Below are 20,010 nucleotides of genomic sequence, written 5' to 3' on the forward strand. Positions count from 1 at the left end.
GTCATCTGCATATGTTAACATGGCCCTTCAGGCATTTTATATAACCCCACCTCCAACATTTTATAATTTACTTCACATACTATCACATTCATAACTAATGCATCCCTGTCTTACATCACTCTTTATATGTACTTCTTGGCCTAACTAGCCATTTACAAGTATTTTACTTTATTATTACTACTATATGCTGACATACATAATTTCCTAACTTTCTCACTTATTTTATATTTTTTCATTGGGCCGGATTCACGAAGGCTTACACGGAGTCTAAGAGTAGTGTAAGACTCCATGTAGCCTTCGCGATCCAGGAACAGCCCAAAGTCCGTGTAAGAGTCAGTCTAAAACGGCTCTTACACGGAGTGGGCGTGGCTAAGCTAATCAGCCCACTTGCAGCTGAATAGCATGCAAATGAGGCTGATTAGCGATCCAGGAAGCCAAGAACAGCCCGTGTAAGAGCTGTGTTAGCTGCAGAAATGTACTCAGTTGACAACTGAGTACGTTTCTGCAAACACGGCAATGGAGCCATGTCAGCTCCAAATAAAGGGTGCATATGTTATAGGCAGCATGCCAATGGCCAAATATGTGGCCATTGGCAATGCAACCCCATGCAAAAATATTAAAATTATAATTTTTTTTTTCGGCAATTGCCGATGTGTAAACCCAGCGCAGCCCCGCGCAAACGGGCTGCGCTGCATAAAACATGAAAACGAAGGTTTTAAACCTACAAATGTAGGTTTTATGCAATACATGGAATGTCAATGGAGGGACCAGCAGAGCAAAACCAACATGGCCACCGTGTAGTGGTTGTCAAGGGGGGAAGCTAAGTCTAAGAGATGTAACTAAGCATTAGTAGGCAATCTGATGCAAATGAGGGTAAGGATACTGAATTCCACTGTCACATAGCAAATGAGCACATTCTGAGTAGTGTAAGAGTTACAGAAGGGGGAGGAACAGAGTAGGAGATAGGTGACATCACAGGGGGGAATGGTAGAAAGGGATGGAGTTCATTGGAAGGTAGAGTTACATGACAGATGTCAGACAGATATCAAGGAAGGAGGTGTGCCACTAAGTAAACATGAGAAAGTCAAGAAATGGAAGGTGTACACTGTTGCCTACACCAAAGTTTCTTGCTGGACGTGTATGCGCACGTGTGAGCGCCATGAAGCGCGAGTAAGACAGTGTGCGCGCGTGTAAGGCAGACTAAGCATGTGGGAGCGTGTTGGGAGATGTTTAACACTGTTTGCGCGGGCGTGCACGCGTTTAGAACCGAATAAGCAGATTCTGAACTGTGTAAGTATGTGTGCGCGCGTGTAAGCCACTGTGAGCGTGTTTCTGCTGGTTTGCACACGGCTCCACCCTGAGGAAACAGAGAGGAAAAAGGAAGCAACAGATGTACTAGGAAGTTAGCAGGGAATACTGCTGGAGCTGGCAGGTGAAAACAATTAGATGCAGGCAATTACACAGGCAGAATACTAGGCTAGCCCAGCACTTAAAACTCTGCAAACAGCAGTGCAGAATGTTTCTCTCCAGAGACACTGCAAGACAGGAGTTAAGTTATCAGAAGTGAAAACTGAAAAAGCTGAACTCAGAGCAGAAATGTTAGGGGCTGCCATAGCTGTCATAATGAGACATAGGTGACTTGCTGAGGGTGGTGACAATGCAGATGGTGCCAGACAACCCGCAGTGAGGAGACGGAGAAGAGTGTACAGGCCCAGGGTCACCTACCACGGGTTACATGAGCTGGAGATAGTAGAGCGCTATAGAGTGGACAGAGACCTCCTGCAGCAAATAGTGGAGCTGTGCAGGCCACGCCTCACACACAGAACCAACAGAGGGGAACCCATCCCAGTGGAAACCAAGGTATGTGTTGGCCTAAGAATACTAGCAACAGGTACCTTCCAGAGACCAACTGGTGATATGATGGGGATATCACAGGCATCAGCCTCCAGGGTACTGCACCAGTTCCTGGATGCCATGTCAGCACATGTCGGTGATCATGTATACTTCCCCAATGCCCGTGAGGTATTGGCCAGCAACATGCGTCTCTTCCAGCAAATAGCGGAATACCCTGAGGTACTGGGTGCTATAGACTGCACGCACATATGCATCAAAGCACGAGCAGGAGAGCGGGGTAGGGCCTACATAAACCGCAAGGGCTTCCCCTCCATCAACTGCCAGGTCATGTGTGATGCCCAGGGCATAATAATGAATGTGTGTGCTGGCTGTCCTGGGAGCTACCACGATTCCCACATCTGGCATTTGATGCAGCTGTACCAGACATTTGCCAATGGGGACATCCCGCATGGACACCTAGTGGGGGATGCAGGATATGCACTGGAGCCGTGGCTGATGACACCCATCAGAAACGCACACACACCTGAACAGGAACGCCATAATGAGGCACACGCACAAACACGTAATGTAATAGAGCGTGTGTTTGGGCTGCTCAAGTCACGGTTCCGGTGTCTGGACACATCTGGTGGAGCCTTGCAGTACACACCAACTACATGTACCCAAATTGTCATGGTATGTGCTATGCTACATAATATGATCTTGCGAAAACAGCTGCAGCAGGACCAGCATAGGGCTGGGCCAAACAGCCCCACCATCGCCAAGGCCACCACAGGCACAGCGTGACTCGGAGGAGGAACAACCTGAGCCTGCCCCAGTAGGCAGAAGGAGGCGTGCCCAGTATGCCCTGGCCTTGGCAAAGAGGCAACGCATAGCACATACATTGGCTCAGTAGGAACCTTGGGAATGATACCCCTCTGACTCACTCATATAGTAACAGGGATGCCTAACGTGACACAACCTGCTCACAAACATGTACAGGGAAGTGTAATATGTGCATCCGACAGAGGCAGCCCTGCAGCACCACCTGAGGCATGAATGCTATGTGTTAAGTAATGTAACACCAAGTACCATATGCACACCTGAGGACCCCGACTAACATCCTACCCTCAACAAGCAGCATGCCACAACAGGACAACGAGATGATGAAGTGCAACAATTGCTGAAGTAATGCAGTTAGGCAAAGGGGACCCACTGTGTGCCAGTCTGGGATGACATGCTGAGCATGACATGATGCACCACCTGCTAGGACTGGCGTGCACCTATCAGTGCAGGCCGTATGGATACTGGCAAAGGCTGTTGTCACGCACAGTGTGCCCTGAATAGGTAAGGCTCAAAACACAAACCTATCTCCATAGGTACCAGAAGGGATAAGAATAAGATAAGGGATAAGTTCAAACAGCAAGATGCATGCAGTCTAAGCCCACCCAGTATGGAGAATGTTGATAACTGTGCTGTAACAGAAATCTGAGGCAAGGCTCACAACAGCACCCTAACACTACCAGGTTACACCTCATACTGTGCTGTACATCCTCAACACTTGGAACAAGCTACAAAAGGAGGGTGACCAGCAAGAATTGTCAAGGATAACCACACCCCCATGTTGGTACCACCACAAAAGCAGCATGGACTAGCCATGCTCAAGTAACAGTGGCTAAAACTGCCCCCCAGTGTATAGCCTGCTACAGAGTACTGGCCCAACACCAGGAACTGCATCGGGCCCATGCTGGAATACATGAATATATCAAGTCCTCCAAACCACATTATATTGGGCGACTGCAAATACCCAGACACATAGACTGGGAGCATTATACCAGCTGCAACAGTGTAGGACAAAAGGTCATTGAATCCACAAACCAAAAGGCCCAGGAACAACGTACCACACCCACAAGAGGGGCAAGCATACTGGATGTGATAATCAGCAACATGGGTGCGGCATGTCAAGATGAGAAGTGTATTGCTCACTGGTAAAACCAGACCATATAGTAATCACACTGGATATACAAATCCTGACCACAGTCCCTGTCTGGGAAATCACAGTGGAAAACATGTGCTAAGCATTATTTGCACACCTCCAAACTGATGTGGAATCCATGAAAGGTCCCGTGCAGGTGCAAAATATGGGCCACGCCTCAGAACCTGTAAGACAGCCATTCCATGAACACTGCCAGGAATGCTTGGATTATGCAGTCCCAAATTAAAACAAGACACAGTGCCTAAATCTGGCATGGTGGACACCAGCCATAACCAAAACATGCAAGAGAATGAGGAAGCTACTACATGATAGAGCAAGCATGAACAATGACGTAATTACTGATCAGTAGTATGGCAATATAATCTGTCCACACATGCAATCCAGTAAGGCCAGGCACAACAAGTGGAATCTGTGAATCCTGAGGCAATGTTACACCTGCCCCAAGTACACAGACAACCACCAACTCCACCCAAGAAATACAAATATATGTGAGAGATGCAACCATCCATCCAAACCGGAGGCAGAGCTCCCCAACTCAGTACACCCAAAACAAGTCAGTAGGAGAAGGTAACCACACACACCACAAACACATACCCACATAGACCTATCACAACTGCAAACCAAACACATAAACACAGAAATACATTCCCGGAGGCAGAAATCACACACACAGCACACCAACAGAGGCCACTAAAGCAGACACCCAATGAAACAGCCTCCAAACATAGCACATGCAACACATAGCACACAAAGCTGGTGTGCCAAACAGTCACAGGCCAGAAGGAGAAACAACATGCCCGATACAGTTGTAATAGGTGACTCCATAGTCAGACACACTGCTGTCCTGCACAGCAGACTGAACAAAGGAAAGGGTACAGTAAGCTGCCTGTAGGCCACCACAATATGCCACATAACAGAAATATGTAGGTCACTCCAAAGCAAATAGAAATATGATGCAGTCATAGTCCATGCTGGTGTGAATGACCCGAGATGTACTGCCCTAGACTACATGTAAAGAGACACAGATGAGCTATCCGATTATGTAGTCCAGGCTGGTATGACACTCACCGTTTGCAGCAACCTACCCTTACCAAGAATAATGCCACAGTAGAAACACGGAATGATCAGTCATAGCAAGTAGCACACTTACTGGTGTCATTCCAAGGGGATCCAATGTCTGTCTGCTTGGGATGTCATGCTTGACAGGCCATGCAGCTGCCCTTGGGATGGCCTGCACCTGTTACCCTTGGGCGTCTGAATAGTGGATAAGGCCTTGGCCACCTCCATACAGCCTTTTGTAGGCAAGGCTGAAAAGACTGACCCACCACCCGAGAAAACATAAGTGGGAAGAAACATAAGGGAAATGCTGACCAATGCCAGATGTGTACACCCCAATATGCATGCTCCCGAGGCCATCCCCAGAATAGAGAACATCGATGTCTGTGCAGTGACAGAAACCTGCTGCAAGGCTCCTGACAGCACACCAGCACTACCAGGTTATACCATGTACCATGTGTCATGGCCCCAAAACCTGGAACACTACATAAAAGGAGGTGAGTAACCATAGGCAGCACAGACACCCATACGTCCAGGTAACTGACAATGCACAAGGCAGTGGAGTTCACCCATGTGCAACTAACTGTAGGCAAGACTGCTGTGCAGTCTGTAGCATGCTACAGACCGCACTCTCACACACAATAACCGCCCCCCCCAACCGTCCTGAAGACACTGGACAGTATGAATGTCCCACCAAATACCAAACAAGGTACCACGAAATACCACATAGGTGGTAAACCATTATGTATGGAAGGAGTAACCAGGGACCAAGGGACACAAGTGAACAGTAACCTGTTATGTGACACCCACATTGCCAATGTGGCTAGGAAGACTGTCTACATGTGACACTGTATCAGGAAAGGAGTCACATCTATGGCAACAGAGGTCACTGTGCCCCTATACTTTATCCCAATCACACCCATAATCCAGTACAATGCCTCATATGGGATCTACCTTACCTGACACCTGCAGCAGTTAGAAAGACCGCAAAGGTACCTCACCAAGAGGATAAAGTGTCACACATATATGTCATATGCTGCCTGGCTGTAGACACCCCAGCTGACTCCAGTCACAGACTGCCCACACAGAGGCATTGCATGCCTGTTGTAGGAGGCCATGCCCAACACAGGAGTAATGGACATGCTCCACCCCAGACAACACATATCCATTGGAGCTGCGAGTGAGAGATGTCAACCTCAACAAATAATGAAATAGGATGTGCCGGTGGGACAGATACATAATCCAGAGGCTCCACACACCCTGGACCAGAATCCCACCCCATGTTAGGCAGAGCCCCTCACTGACACTGTTCAACAGGAATCTTGCCAAGTGGATGGATGATTGTAGAGTTACAGTGGGGGTCTTCACTGTGTCATGTCCAGACAGAGGCACAGCTAAGCAAATAATACATGGCCATAATATCCACATAGCAAGGGGTCTCAAAAGCCACACACACTCTGGCTAGGCTAACAAATGCCCAGGGTGGATAGCCTAGTATGAACCTATGAACCTATGTAGATACAAATTGTACAGGACACGAAGGATAATCCCAAGGCTTACACAACTGATGGTAGGAGCCATGTTGTGAATTCACAGATATGCCCTGAATCACACAAATACCACAAACACACACACATATTGCCAACATACATCCCGACAGGTGCAGTGCAAACCCCCACCCCACGAATGCAGAACTTCTTTCCCAGCAGACTGCTGGCGCGCTGACATAGCAGATGCTGAGGTAACAGACAACATCTCCAAAGCAAAACACACAGCAGCAATGGTATGAGATGGTGACCTGGGCTTAGTGCAACATGGAGTCTAAGATGAATGGAATGCCAAACCACACTACTGCTCAATGTCAGCCGTACCACAGAATATGTACCCAAAGAGCAGTGTACAACAACAGTGGTCCTTCTCAACAAAGGTGTTGCCTGAATGGATACTGAACAGTACTACCCCAGAATCCTGAGAAGCCCAGATTGCACAGCTATGGAAAGGAGCAGCATGTACCACAGACATATGGATGTTGGGGACCTACTGACACCGGACCCAACCCAGTGTGGCCTCCTCAAGTGCAGATCCTGCCCCTAACCATGTTGGACTCAATTGAAACAGTCATTAAGGTCATTGATGAGGGCAATGTGCTCCACACAGTGTATCTGGACCTTGCAAAGGCTTCTATACAATACCCTACATGTTCAGTATAGATAGGCTCACCAGCGTAAATATAAACCCACATGTCAGTAGAGGGGTTGCAAACCAGACCAAGGACAGAACAGACATGGTCAGACATGCTTCAGCCATGTCAGACTACAAACCAGATATAACTGGCATCCCACAAGGCTTTGTCCTGGTATCTCCCTCGTCTGGTATATATGTCCCATAGGTACAGGCAAACATGGAAGGACTGTGTCCTAACATGTTTGCAGAGGACTACAAACCGCTCACCACATATGATCCACCAGCTGACACATGCATCCCACAAAAGGGCCACATAGAAACAGACAACTGGTGCCATAGCTATGTCAGCAAGCTAAGTGCAGAAACGTGTATAGTCAACCCCGTGGATATACAGTAAGTGCCCACCAATCACCACATAGGTGTTAACCCATTATGTAGTTAACATGTAATGAGAGACCTGGGGACACAGGGTGATAGATATCCTGCATTGGACAAACATGTGCTGTAGTGTTTACAGAAACATACCATATACCCACCTAATCATGAAGGCTGTCAGATCTACATAAGGGGAGGTCATTGTGGCTCTGCAGTCCTCCTGCATCAGTGGTACAATCGACTACAATAGCCCCTGTGGGATGTACCTCAGCAGACACCTCCATCAACTGTAAAGTCCCCAACAGTACCTCATCAGGAGTATCAATCAGCCTACACAGATGCCATGTGTTGCCTGTGTTGCTGGCATCAGTAAACATGCTGCACATAGTACAATCTGAATGGCAGTGAGCTATGCACATGACAGACCTGAACCCCAGCACTGACTTACATGGGACAAGCTGTACTGTGTGATCCATAACACAGAAGCCACTCCCACCCATGAGTGAACCCTCAGCACAGGCTACCCATAGAGTCACTTATCAATCTTCCTCAATAGGAATCCTGATGGGTGGACGGGAGATGGTAGGTTTATCCTGGGTATCACTGTCATGTCACAGGTAGACAGAGGCACAGTATACTAACCATGACATATGTCATGGCAAACTCCCCTTACAATGTGTGTTGAAGGACAAACACACTCTCCAACTTGCATTAGACATGGACTAGGGCACATCGCTAGTGTTTGCAATTGTACACCTATGTTGTGGAATACACTAACAATGTTGGACAAGCCTGGTGTAAGTAGTTCATATCTGAACAGAATGCAACATGGTCAGATGTACACAACTGGCCCCAACCAGGCTGTTGTGCCCACTATCGAAATGTAAAGCAGTGATAGCAGTAAAGCCCAGGTTACTGTCCACCACAGTCAAAGTACTGCCAGTACACTCTACAGTACTACAGTGTTAGGTCAGTGTGAAAGGATGTTGACAACTGTATGCAAAGTATCCCATGCAAACACTGCAGGCACAGTATAATCCTGTTGTGTTCACACACAAAGCAGTTGTACAGTAACTACACAACATGACACACAACCCACAACCATGAACGGGTGATAGTTTGTTAAGTTCACACACATCCACAAATGTGGTGGGCTGCAGAGTCCAACATATGGAATGCTCACACTGGGCATGCTCACACACTTTGACAACATGCCATGGGAAGGCTGAACTGGGCATGCTCACACACTTAGTTTGTAAAGATCACACACATCCACAAATGTGGTGGTCTGCAGAGTCCAACATATGGAATAATCACACTGGGCATGCTCACACACTTTAAACATGCCATGGGAAGGCTGAACTGGGCATGCTCACACACAGTCCAAATCTTGGTTTAGCAGTGGGACACACATATCTGGTATTGTTATGTGTTATGCCAGGAACCAACCACATTACAGCAGTCTGCCCAGTGCACACAGTTAAATGACTACAGAGACATACGTGATATAGTGGATCCCTCCCATATGCAAACAGTTTCCACAGATGCAGAGGTTGTTCATACCAACAGGGAATGCTATGGCAATAAAGATATGCAAACAGTCTATCAGCAACAAATAATGTGCATTTGACAATTAAACATAATGGTGTAGAGGTCAACACTAGGCTGTTTGCCCTAGGGAATGACAGCTTAGCCATAGTGTGCTTGGTGTTTGCCTCCCCACAGGATGCACATTCCCCTTTCCAAACACAGATGATGTCAGCACCCTATAAGTACAACAGGAGAAATGAAACTTTCCAGTAATCCGAATAGCGTGCTCTGCTAATGCGTCCTTCTCAAGTGTCATAACATAGCTAGGTAGGGGTTTTATTCCTGTGAATGGCAAGTGTGTGTGTTTGTCTGAGGGGAGTTAGTGTGTGAGGGAAATGTCCCTTTTGGAAACTAGGTGAACAGACTACAGGATGCCCATCCCCTTTTCTAAACACCGATGATGTCAGCACCCTATAAGTACAGCAGGAGAAAGGAAGCTTCCTAGTAATGCGAATAGCGCGCTCTGCTAATGCGTCTGTCTCAAGTGTCATAACATAGCTAAGTAGGGGTTTGATTCCTGTGAATGGCAAGTGTGTGTGTTTGTCTGAGGGGGTTAGTGTGTGAAGGAAATCTCCCTTTTGGAAACCAGGTGAACAGACTACAGGATGCCCATCCCCTTTTCTAAACACTGATGATGTCAGCACCCTATAAGTACAGCAGGAGAAAGGAAACCTCCCAATAATGCGAATAGCGCGCTCCGCTAATGCGTCCGTCTCAAGTATCATAACATAGTTAGATAGGGGTTTGAATCCTATGAATGGCAAGTGTGTGTGTTTGTCTGAGAGGGGTTAGTGTGTGAGGGAAATGTCCCTTTTGGAAACCAGGTGAACAGACTACAGGATGCCCATCCCCTTTTCTAAACACCGATGATGTCAGCACCCTATAAGTACAGCAGGAGAAAGGAAACCTCCCAGTAATGCGAATAGCGCACTCTGCTAATGCATCCATCTCAAGTGTCATAACATAGCTAGGTAGGGGTTTGATTCCTGTGAATGGCAAGTGTGTGTGTTTGTCTGAGGGGGGTTAGTGTGTGAGGGAAATGTCCCTTTTGGAAACTAGGTGAACAGACTACAGGATGCCCATCCCCTTTTCTAAACACCGATGATGTCAGCACCCTATAAGTACAGCAGGAGAAAGGAAACTTCCCAGTAATGCGAATAGCGCGCTCTGCTAATGCGTCCGTCTCAAGTGTCATAACATAGCTAGGTAGGGGTTTGATTCCTGTGAATGGCAAGTGTGTGTGTTTGTCTGAGGGGGGTTAGTGTGTGAAGGAAATGTCCCTTTTGGAAACCAGGTGAACAGACTACAGGATGCCCATCCCCTTTTCTAAACACCGATGATGTCAGCACCCTATAAGTACAGCAGGAGAAAGGAAACCTCCCAGTAATGCAAATAGCGCGCTCTGCTAATGCGTCCGTCTCAAGTGTCATAACATAGTTAGGTAGGGGTTTGAATCCTGTTAATGGCAAGTGTGTGTGTTTGTCTGAGAGGGGTTAGTGTGTGAGAGAAATGTCCCTTTTGGCAACTAGGTGAACAGACTACAGGATGCCCATCCCCTTTAGTAAACACCGATGATGTCAGCACCCTATAAGTAGAGCAGAAGAAAGGAATCCTCCCAGTAATCCGAATAACGCACTCTGCTAATGCGTCTGTCTCAAGTGTCATAACATAGCTAGGTAGGGATTTGATTCCTGTGAATGGCAAGTGTGTGTGTTTGTCTGAAGGGGGTTAGTGTGTGAGGGAAATGTCCCTTTTGGAAACTAGGTGAACAGACTACAGGATGCCCATCCCCTTTTCTAAACACCGATGATGTCAGCACCCTATAAGTACAGCAGGAGAAAGGAAACTTCCCAGTAATGCGAATAGCGCGCTCTGCTAATGCGTCCATCTCAAGTGTCATAACATAGCTTGGTAGGGGTTTGATTCCTGTAAATAGCAAGTGTGTGTGTTTGTCTGAGGGGGGTTAGTGTGTGAGGGAAATGTCCCTTTTGGAAACTAGGTGAACAGACTACAGGATGCCCATCCCCTTTTCTAAACACCGATGATGTCAGCACCCTATAAGTACAGCAGGAGAAAGGAAACTTCCCAGTAATGCGAATAGCGCGCTCTGCTAATGCGTCTGTCGCAAGTGTTATAACATAGCTAGGTAGGGGTTTGATTCTTGTGAATGGCAAGTGTGTGTGTTTGTCTGAGAGGGGTTAGTGTGTGAGGGAAGTGTCCCTTTTGGCAAATAGGATAAGACACTACAGGATGCCCATTCCCTTATCTAAACACAGATGATGTCAGCACTCTATAAGTATAGCAGGGGAAGAGAAAACCCCCAGTAATGCAAATAGCGTGCTCTGCTAATGCGCCTGTCTCACATGTCATAACAGTCAGATAGGGTTTTGAATCCTGCAATTGGCAAGTGTGTGTTTTTGGCTGAGGGGGGTTAGTGTGTGTGAGGACAATGTCCCTTTTGGCAACTAGGTGAACAGACTACAGGATGCACATTCCCCTTCTACACACTGTTCAGCAGACAGCCATGGCTCTGGCACAAGTTGTCTGTTGCTATGATGCCCCTTTGGAAGATGCTTGTGTCAGCTGGGGAGTCGATTATGGTGTCCAGTTTGCAGTCATCTGCATATTTGGACAGCCACAGTTCATCCGTGTTGGCCTGTACCTCCAATAAATATGTACCAAACAAGAGGGTCCCAGGACTGAGCCTTCTGGGACACAACCTGTAACTGTTATGGGGTCTGGCATGGCTCCAGCAATGCTAACCATGTGGGTTCTGTTCTTGAGCCACTGTGCAATCCATCTAGTGACATAGGGGCTTATATTTAAGCTGGTGAGCTTCCCTAGAATGCCCAAGTGGGGTATTGTTGCGAAGGCGTTTGCAAGGTCCAGGTAGGCTGTGTGAACCACCTTCCCTCGGCAATGGCCTTGGTGACTGTAGCAAAGAAATCAACCGGGTTACACCCGGTAGTGCTGGTGTGCTCTCAGTAGCCCTGAACCAGGCATCTGTTACTGCACAGATATCGATGTTTCCCATGCCAAGGAGTGTTTTGGGTGCATGCATCTGGAGGTTTAGACATCTGGCGTTGGGTAGCATTGCTCTTAGTGTCTTATCCCTTGTGATACCTATGAAGGTGGGTTTGTCATGTGAGCCCTGCCTAACATAGGCACTATGGGGTAGCAAGAGGCTTTGCCAATATCTGATAGGCCAGGGGTGACAGGTGCAGGCTGTCCCTAGCAAAGCAGGTAGTTCAACAGGAGATGAATGTGTGAAGGTGTAGTGCCTGTGACTACTTAGCAGTAGCATATATGACTGCTCACGTGGACACATGCCAGGCAGGTCATATGCACTGTGTCACAGGCAATGTACATGTGAACAGGTCAAACAGTGGCAACCTGTCAAGTGGGACATGGCCATACATATAGTAGGCTATGCAGATGGCACTAGGAGTCCACAGAAGCTCTATAACTATGCATTGCAGGTGTGATCGGTATTCCAGGGTAATTGCAAGCAAACATGCATGCAAACAAAGGTACAGTGAACAGGGCTCCATGTAGTCCATTGTACAACAAACAAGCTGTACCAGTTCCATAAGGTAACACTGCAAATATGCAGGCGCTATGCACATGTACATGGAAATACACTGGTCAGATGGCTAGGGTCCAGTCTCAGTGCACACAAGTGTACGGAACATGCATGTACTGTCAGGATGTACAATAACTGGATAGAAACCCATGTGCCCATACCTGCAGTAATACACATGTCAAATAACAGACACCAAGCCTTCTCTCAGTGGTGCCATACTTAGTAGGATGTATGCTCCCTGGCCTGCCACCACAGTATCCCTGACATATATGGGGACTCTCCCTCCTGTGACAGTTGGTTATGTGTGTTGGTGCTGTCTAGCATGGTATGAGATGTGTGCATGCAGTGCTAGTGTGCTCCTGTGTGTCCTGTACCAGTTGTGTAGTTCTGCACACATATCAACATCCTCACACATCTGCATTGCAGAGTCTAGTGTGGGCAACATGCCACTTGCAATTTACATGTCCATCATTGTGTATTACTACATTCATTACCCATCCCCTGTGCTACCTATGTATGTAGCCTGCTGTTGACATCATTACCACCAGTATGCCAACATGTGCAGATGATACACTATGGTACTTACCATGGGTGTAGACAACAGGACATGACAATCACACAAATACTGCATCAGGCATGCTGTGATATACCCACAATTAATTCAGCACACAGTACTGTTAACAACATGATACTATTACTACACATCTATGTGGTCACCCTGTGCATCAGCAACATGTTAACCTGTACCTGCACAGTTGTTACAGAATGCAGGAGGTGGCACAGTTTCATCATATGCACAGGGTGTGAACTTGGTATGCCTGGGTCAGCCACCCATACCACCAATTGACATGTATGTGTATGTGTGTTGGTGAGGGACAGCAGTAGAAGGTGGGGCAATGTTGATGCAGTGTGTGCGTGTATGCAGTAGCCCTAGGTGTTGTTATTTTGCATGTGTGTATGGATGCACACAGTTCCACCTCATGGCTGCCATATACTGGTGTTTGTGGACAGCCACAGACTGTACCTGCCAGGTCATACAGATCAGTGTCTCTGGCCACGGACACGGTACCTGTGCCTTGCAGGGGTGCTACAGACCGTATCCGGTACCAACCCAGACTGGGTACTGTCATCAGAAGCAGGTGTTCGTTGACTGGACACAGATCCCTGTCGGGCCTGGCCAGAGCCACGTGCACGTGGTCTCCTGGGGCGGTCTGATGACAGCACAGACCCAGCATTGCTGGGGCTGCTGCTGGCACTACGGGGGCGGCTGCGGCCCTGTTGTCGAACGCGCCGACTGCCAGCTGCTGCTGTTGCTGGCATACGGCCACGTCGACACCTCAACCGCCCACCATCACCCTGGCTCATGGACATGTAGTTGTGGATCCAGTGTAATATGTCCCCACAACGTCTGTCTATGACATCAGTGAAATCACGGATGGCGGCCGCAATGTCACGCATACTGTCAGTCATGGCTGTGCGACATGCTGCCAGCTCCCTCAGACCCTGTCTGGTGTACCGTTCCATACGTGACTGTGCCTGCATGACAGTCCGAAACATAGCTGAGGTTGTAAGACCTCTGTGGGCACGTCTGCCAGGGGCAGTACGCCCATGGATGCTCCCACGAGAACCCCTGGACATCTGTCTGTGTGGTACCATCTCTGGGCCATGCCCATGGCTGCTGTGTGGGGAAGCATGTGCCGCAGATACCACATTACCCTGGTCAATGCCCACTGCATGCTGTCCATCACCTAGGGACAGTGGTGACAAGGGGTGTATTGGCAGGATAACTGTGCGCATTGATGGGGTCGACAGCTGTGTACTGTCAATTGGCTGACCAATGGCGGACCCTGGCATACCTTCCTGTGCCATTACACCAATGTCATCATTATCAGTACCCACGGCACCTGACTCAGGTTCCCTGCTAGATGACACCAGAGCAGCAACAGAACCTGTGGGAAGGAAACAGGAAACACAGTTTACAATGTCTACACATTACCAGCGATGCACACATGCACACGTGCACACATGCACACATGCACAGGTGCACACATGCACACATGCACACATGCACACATGCACAGGTGCACACATGCACAGGTGCACACATGCACACATGCACAGGTGCACACATGCACACATGCACACATGCACAGGTGCACAGGTGCACACATGCACACATGCACACATGCACAGGTGCACACATGCACACATGCACACATGCACAGGTGCACACATGCACACATGCACACATGCACAGGTGCACACATGCACACATGCACATGCACACATGCACAGGTGCACACATGCACACATGCACACATGCACAGGTGCACACATGCACACATGCACACATGCACAGGTGCACAGGTGCACACATGCACACATGCACAGGTGCACACATGCACACATGCACAGGTGCACACATGCACAGGTGCACACATGCACACATGCACACATGCACATGCACAGGTGCACACATGCACACATGCACACATGCACAGGTGCACACATGCACACATGCACACATGCACAGGTGCACACATGCACACATGCACACATGCACACAGTTTCACACAATTGTACAGTACTCAGTATGCGTGATATCGACACACAGACACAGACACACCTACATGCATACAAAGAGCACTACTAAGTGTGCCAAATAGTACTATTACTATCAACACTTTTACAGGTATTGTAAATAGACACTCACCAGCATGGATAGGCTGCAATGCAGTGATACCAGAGGGTCCTGCAGACATGAGGAAACTAATGTTAGTGGGCACAACTGTGCCAATGTTACTGAGTATGATACAGGTCAGGAGTACAACAGTCGCCTTTCACAGGTCTGCAGCTAATATTGAGGATATCACGCTTGCACATTAAATACTATGGTGGCAGCTACGAACCAAGGACACACCACCATACCTCTCAACCTCTTAGAGCAAGAAATCTGGACAAAGGCATAAATAAAAGTGGGATAAAGGCCCAAATATAGGGACAATTTTTAAATATTGCTCTTACGAACTTGGAAAGTTGATAGAATAACAGATTTTGCATTAGCATGAATTTTCGGTAGGGTATGAAGTCTGAAACTCAATTGTCTGTAATTATTTTCTAACTTCAATCTTTAATGATTTGCCTCTAATTTGCCAGAAAACCACAATTTTATGAAAAAAAGACCAAAAATATGAGGCAAAAATCTGGGCATTCTGCAAAACTCTGTACAGTTGAGAGGTATGCACACCACACACATGCATTAACTACCAGTATACACAACAGTCAACTACACATATGACATATTACCTGCACGTTCACTGTCCTGCTGCTGTGTGGCTTCAGCCTCCATCATGATGCATGTGTGCTGCTGCTGTTGTTGCAGGTGGACTGGAGCCACTACACTCAGGAGTAGTCCCTCCAGTCTGGTGAGTGGGGGATGTGTAGCCACCCCACCACCTGTGGCGACCTGTTGCCTGTGGATATCTGACGCACGCTGACGGACATGTCTAATCAAATCACTGCAGTGATGTCGTACCTGCTCATATGTCCTATTATGCATGCCTATATCATTTACCCAACGGACAAGGTCCTGCCACAGTGCAGCCCTCACCTGCTGATTCTGGCTGGTGCAGGAAAAGAGTGCTGCATAGTCCCGCACCAGGCTCTGGTGTATCTCCTCATCCTCAGCTGTGGAGTAGGTGGGATGCCTTGGGTGGGCCATGTACCTGAGAAAGAAGATAACCTGGTATCAGCAATATATGTCAGCAGACATTGGCACACATACTACACATGCTACTTGACTGTTATGATACCACATATCTCACATATGTAGCATCTGTCTGTCTATTGGTGGATACACATGTAGATGGCCAGGTATCAGTGCTCGGCCAGCAACTGTGCAACAGTACCTGCCAGGCTCCGTACGACATACTACCAAACACCAGCAGTCAGAACACCAATCCAGGTCAGGAGCACCTCCTCACTCTGGGGGTTTGTATCTAGGTACTGTATGGCGTACATTGGCGAGTACTGTGGGCTGACCACACCCTGCTTGCCCTGGATATACATATCCCACCTCCACAACCAGCACAGATGGCTACAGTGCACAACATTACAGATACAGACATTACACTTTGTAACAGTGATATGGTATCCTTACAGCCCACTGGGCCAGTGGCAGAGACAACCCACAATGCTGACCCCTACACAATTGCTTTCTACAGACATCTCCAAGAATGCATGGCTCATGCATTCACATATATGGCCAAGACACTATCCACAAAGGGACAGCATCCTGTCTGGCGGACCCCAGCCATAGACAGATTGTATTACAGACGATGTAAGCTACTGCAAGACAGAGCATCAGTCACTGAAGGGAGGGCATGTCTGAGCAGCACTGGTAAGGATCTATTTCCCATCATACTGACTACATGGGCAATGTTGAGTGAGACAAGCGTGACACTACAGATGACCAGGAGGCCTACCTGAGTTATGTTAGCGACCTGGTCAGGAGCCATCCTCTATGCCCATAGGTAGCACACAACACATATTTCACTGACACCACAGCTAGACAACATTGTGGCGGACAGGTTCAGTGCAGGTGTCACCCCGCCCTCTCCCTGTAATAAGGCATAGTTATCCCAGCTGACCCTAACCTACAAGTCATCACAGATGTCCAGGTGAGAGACACCCGCAGGTCAGCAGAATACACGACATGGATGGGACCTGCTGGTATCCCCAGTTGCATGCTACATAACCTCTGACAGGAGCTAAACACACATATAGAAGTGCTATGTTACACTACCTTGACTACAGGGTATGTACCCGTACACTGGCACAGCACCAGTGGTTCCACTCCATGAAGGGGGCACCTCACCATACCAATACAATACAACACAATACATGACATTGTAATACAATACTATACAATATGCTAATGCCCCTGTGTCTACAGCAGCGTACTGTTCTGCTAACCTGACCATTGTGACACATGTGGTGTGATGGTACCTGCTGCCGTCACACAGTCACACAGGGTGACTCATATGGCATATTACCTATCTGACTAACATTCAGCAGGGGTATGTGTGACATGTACACATGGGGAGTCTCGCTTCTTAACACTGTGTGGTTTGTTGCAGGGTGTGTCCTATCTGTGAGTTGGAACCCATACCTACACATGTGCACACTATTGCAGTGGCACAGACGACACACAGCAGACATTTAGGTTGTGGATGGTGGATGGTGTTACAATGGTTGTTGGACATCTGTCATGGGTGTGACCTCCATATGTGCATCTGGGGGTGGTAACCTCTACGTGGGTAGCATATGTGTACTCTGTGGTGTTGTCAGTCACTGTGCATTGGTACTGTGTTTGGGTGCATTGTCACAGTGTTGTACATGTCACTGTGTCCTTCTCCATATCTGTTGCTGTCATGTGAGGTCCATACCATGGCATCCATTATGTGCTGTGGGGGGTACACCGACCTACATGTCCATGCCTGACTCACCATGTCTGCAGACACATACCATGTGCAGCTATTCCAGGGATGGTGTGCCACTGTGACTATCATTGGGGCCACTATTGTACACATGTCTGACCCTGCCCACCCCTGACACATGCAGTGGTGGGCGGACACTCACATATATGGTGGTTACTGGTGTAGGTGATCTGGAATGTGGTATGTTACTCCGGATTTGACACTGGTGTTCACTCCGTGCCTTTGTCACCAGGCACCTGTTGCAATACATCTGTACACATGTGCCTCACTCAGACTCTATATACATCTCTCTCTCTCTCTCTATAGATATATATATGTATTAAGATATGTCTATATGTATATAGATATATATATATGTGTAAATATGTCTGTATACATTTGCACATATATATATATTGATGTACATATTCTGCTGTAGATGTGGAGGGGGGGTGCAGAGGGGGTGTGGCCGACGGGGGGGGGGACAGGCTGTGTTGCAGGTCATCATATACAATCATACCTCTAGGTGGTCAGATCAGTCTGTCTATGTATATGTATCTACATATATCTATCTCTGCATGTGTGCATTACATAGATATGTTGCTACAATATTCTATCGACATCTGTCTATGTAGTCCTACATCTCTCTCTCTATGTATGTATACATATATGCATATCATATGTATATATATACATATATATATATATACACATACATATGTTGACATACATACATAGCCATATGTTAGACAGGTATATCAGCACATTTGTCTACCTTACTGTATACACACACTAACATACTGCTAAACATACATAGCTGTGTAACCTAATTTGTACATGGCAGTACAACCTACAATCAAACAACATTTATATGTGCACATAGATGCTCACACATACAAATGTATGTACAGCCTTCACTGATAGGTGCTGTATATCTCCTGCCCTTTACACATCTTCATATACATATGGATACAGAGCAATGACACATATGGAGGGTTCACAGTATGTACACCTTTATAGTATTACTTTATAGTACCTGTGTTTGTCCCAGCTGCTTCTGCTACTGTCTGGCTCTCTTTCCTGCTGCTCCACTTCACAGTTGTCAGCTTCTAGGTAGCTGTTGCTGAGGGATTCCTTTCTGTCTGCTGAGTTGCAGTGTAGTCCTCTCTATATCTCTATATCTCTATCTCTCTCTCTCTCTCTCTCTCTCTGTCTCTCTGTCTCTCTTTCTCTCTCAGGGTGCAATGAAAGTATTGCATGCGTGGACATGGAGTACAGCATACTTTTGTAGGTATCTGCATATGCCCATGTGATGGCCTCTGCACCAATTGTTAGCCAGCATTTGCTAATTGCATGCAGCCTGTTGTGTACTGATTGCAGTTCTCACTGTGATTTCAGAACTGTGCTATAAAAGGGTGTGTGAAATAGGCATAGCCCTTTCAGATGTTAAGGGCAGGGACCATGCTGTTATGCTGTGGACAACATTCTGTGAGTGTAAAGGTTGGTATCTCTAATTTTCTCGGTGGGTTGTGGATTAACATTCCTCCATTCATTTCTCCAGTTTCCTGTACTGACTGTGTATGTACACTAACAACTACAACTACTACTATTGTTAATGTGTGTGTGTGTGTGTGTGTGTGTGTGTGTGTGTGTGTGTGTGTGTGTGTGTGTGTGTGTGTGTGTGTGTGTGTGTGTGCTTTCCTTTCACCTTTGCTTGCACTCTGTTGCTAAGGCTTCAACAGTTGCCCTTTACTGTCAGTACTGGTGTGCCTGCTAGGTGTCTTGACTGTAGTGTGCTGCTGTAGCTTTCCTATTTTCCATGTACATTCACACCCTGGAATGCTTGCTATATCTGCTAGGGTGTTACAGCATGCAGTGTGGTCTGTCCATGGTGTGGGCCTTGACATCTATTAGGGTAT

The sequence above is a fragment of the Protopterus annectens genome, chromosome 8.part0 (genome assembly GCF_019279795.1).
Source record: "Protopterus annectens isolate FY-2018-M chromosome 8.part0, PAN1.0, whole genome shotgun sequence".
NCBI lineage: Eukaryota > Metazoa > Chordata > Ceratodontiformes > Protopteridae > Protopterus > Protopterus annectens.